Source organism: Brachyhypopomus gauderio, chromosome 9 (genome assembly GCF_052324685.1).
Source record: "Brachyhypopomus gauderio isolate BG-103 chromosome 9, BGAUD_0.2, whole genome shotgun sequence".
Classification (NCBI taxonomy): domain Eukaryota; kingdom Metazoa; phylum Chordata; class Actinopteri; order Gymnotiformes; family Hypopomidae; genus Brachyhypopomus; species Brachyhypopomus gauderio.
Window position 1 is genome coordinate 7,453,511 of NC_135219.1, and position 2,500 is coordinate 7,456,010.

Consider the following 2,500-nt stretch of genomic DNA (forward strand, 5'->3'; position numbering starts at 1 on the left):
AAAATAATTACAAAAATATCATTATAAAAGGTAGGCTATGTACCTTTGCGTAACAAAACGCAAAATTATTAAAATGATACGGATGGCTTCACGAATATAGTTGCCTCTGTCCTCTCTAATGTTCACTTTTTTATCTTGCCGTATTGTGTTGCCGTTTCAAATGAGGTGTTTGATCGGTGAATAGCCGATGTGTGATCCCACGTCCTAACGACCGTGTTATCACCAAGCGTTATCACCATTCGGTGATTTACATGTATCGTATATTGCATAAGTTTCGTTCCCCACCTCAAATTAAGTTCCATTTATGTAGTGAATTGTGAACTTGAGAATAAACCTCCGCCGCTGTGGTTAATGTTCATGCACTGTTTGAACAATATTTATTAATTACAGCCAGGTTTTGGAGGTTGTAGAACACAGCTACAGGCCAACAACGGGTGCATCCCGTCTCTCTTTAGCGTATATTGAATAAGTTTCGTTCCCCACCTCAAATTAGGTTACATTTATGTAGTGAATTGTGAACTTGAGAATAAACCTCCACCGCTGTGGTTAATGTTCATGCACTGTTTGAACAATATTTATTAATTACAGCCAGGTTTTGGAGGTTGTAGAACACAGCTACAGGCCAACAACGGATGCATCCCGTCTCTCTTTAGCGTATATTGCATAAGTTTCGTTCACCACCTCAAATTAAGTTCCCTTTGTTTTGATTTGTGTGTCAGCTTCACATTCAAAACACAGCTTAGGTGCAGTCTTTGCACATTTGCCACAGACCAGTCGCTTACATGTCTGGCAGATGTCATACGTTTTGTTCCCTGAACATCTGCCGACTTGGCATTGTTTTCTTTTTGAGGGCGGGCAAGGAGCTTCAGGTAAAATTCGATCACCCAAACCGAGCTTTCAAGCAAACTGTGTTGCTGTTCGATCACCCAAACCGAGCTTTCAAGCAAACTGTGTTGCTGTTCAAACGCCCAAACCGAGGAGTCACGCAAACTATGTTGCTGTTCAAACGCCAAAACCGAGCTTTCAAGCAAACTGTGTTGCTGTTCGATCGCCCAAACCGAGCTTTCAAGCAAACTGTGTTGCTGTTCAAACGCCCAAACCGAGGAGTCACGCAAACTATGTTGCTGTTCAAACGCCAAAACCGAGCTTTCAAGCAAACTGTGTTGCTGTTCGATCGCCCAAGCAGAGTTTTCACTCAAACTGTGTAGCCGCGTCCCGACGAATTTATAGCTCACGTTGCCTCATGAATGCTATTGTGAATAAAGTGTTCATAACAGCACCGCCCATGCCATCATCTCAGTTTCGCTCGCAAAGGTATGCATTTACATACGTAACTTGCATTCTGCTTAATTCTTTTGTAATGCCAGTGTGTCAAAAGCAGCCATACATAATGTATGTATCTAACAGCTAGCCCTGGCGAAGAGGGATTATACCCGAGAGATCATTTATTTGAGATATTGACTTGATAAGTAGGCTAATTACCATTCGCAGAATTCCTGCAAACTACTAAAGCATTTATTAGGCAAAGCAAGACGCTCTCACGGTTTGAAAACCATTGATGTAAACTTATATATAGTATATATTAAATAATATTAATAAATAAAGTATATATTTTAAGACTTTGGAAAGTGAAACACTTTCACTTTCGTTCAACGGACGAATTCCGTTTTGTCTTTACACAATAATCAGTTTGAACTTTGAATAATTTAGTTTTGAAAACTATTGATCTTTATTTAGTTATACTAAATATTAAATGACATACGAATCTTTGCGACACCCGCTGGCAGAAAAGAGAATCACAGTCTTGAAGTGTAGGCGACGACGACAATATTACAGAGATACGAGCGAAATCGATTGAAACTAGCATGTGCAGGGTTTCTTTTAACAATGTAAAAATACTAGTTTATTTAAAAGGACAATTCTGGGAAAAGTCATGAAAGGAGGGTTCTGAAATTGGATCCAGTGCAAAGATATTATTATTTTTTGTGCTGCTGCGGTCAAGTGACCGGTGCTCGGCGCTTCTAGGTATAATTAGGTCGACCAGAGGCGGCGCTTCTAGTAGACGTCACAGCGGTCAAATGACCGGAGCTTTGGCGCTTCTAGTGTTAAGGTTTAGGGGGTGCTGGCAAACATTTTTTGTCAGCTATCCCCCAGCACTCCGGCATAAGGTGAGATTCCCATACCGGGAGTCGAACCCGGGCCGCCTGGGTGAAAACCAGGAATCCTGACCGCTAGACCATATGGGAAGCTGCAAGTACATTCTCTGTCATAGTGCCTGGAAAGTGGCATGAAGGCACCAATGCCCAATGCCGCACAGACGTGGGAATCAGAGGGTAGGTTGCAAGACACCTTCAAAACCTGAGAGAGATGGAGTGGATTGGATGGGGCTTTCACTCAAGTGCACCCTTTAGTAGAGCACTGCTATCATCGATTGCATTTCACAAAAGCTGCGATAAAGAGGTAAAGTGCGCTGCGTTGCGAGTACTAAGCAAAAAGCTTC

General features: G+C 42.0%; 2 non-coding genes across 2 annotated transcripts in view; both read right to left on the reverse strand.

The window, feature by feature from the left end:
- Nucleotides 1-2,174: 2,174 nt before the first annotated feature.
- Nucleotides 2,175-2,246, reverse strand: trnae-uuc (transfer RNA glutamic acid (anticodon UUC)). The gene has a single exon. It is a non-coding gene; the product is annotated as a tRNA-Glu (tRNA).
- A 253-nt stretch (nucleotides 2,247-2,499) lies between these two features.
- The window catches only part of trnar-acg (transfer RNA arginine (anticodon ACG)), a 73-nt gene continuing 72 nt past the window's right edge, over nucleotide 2,500 (reverse strand). Inside the window, exon 1 of the tRNA in view lies at nucleotide 2,500. This exon is cut by the window's right edge and continues 72 nt beyond it. This is a non-coding gene — a tRNA (tRNA-Arg).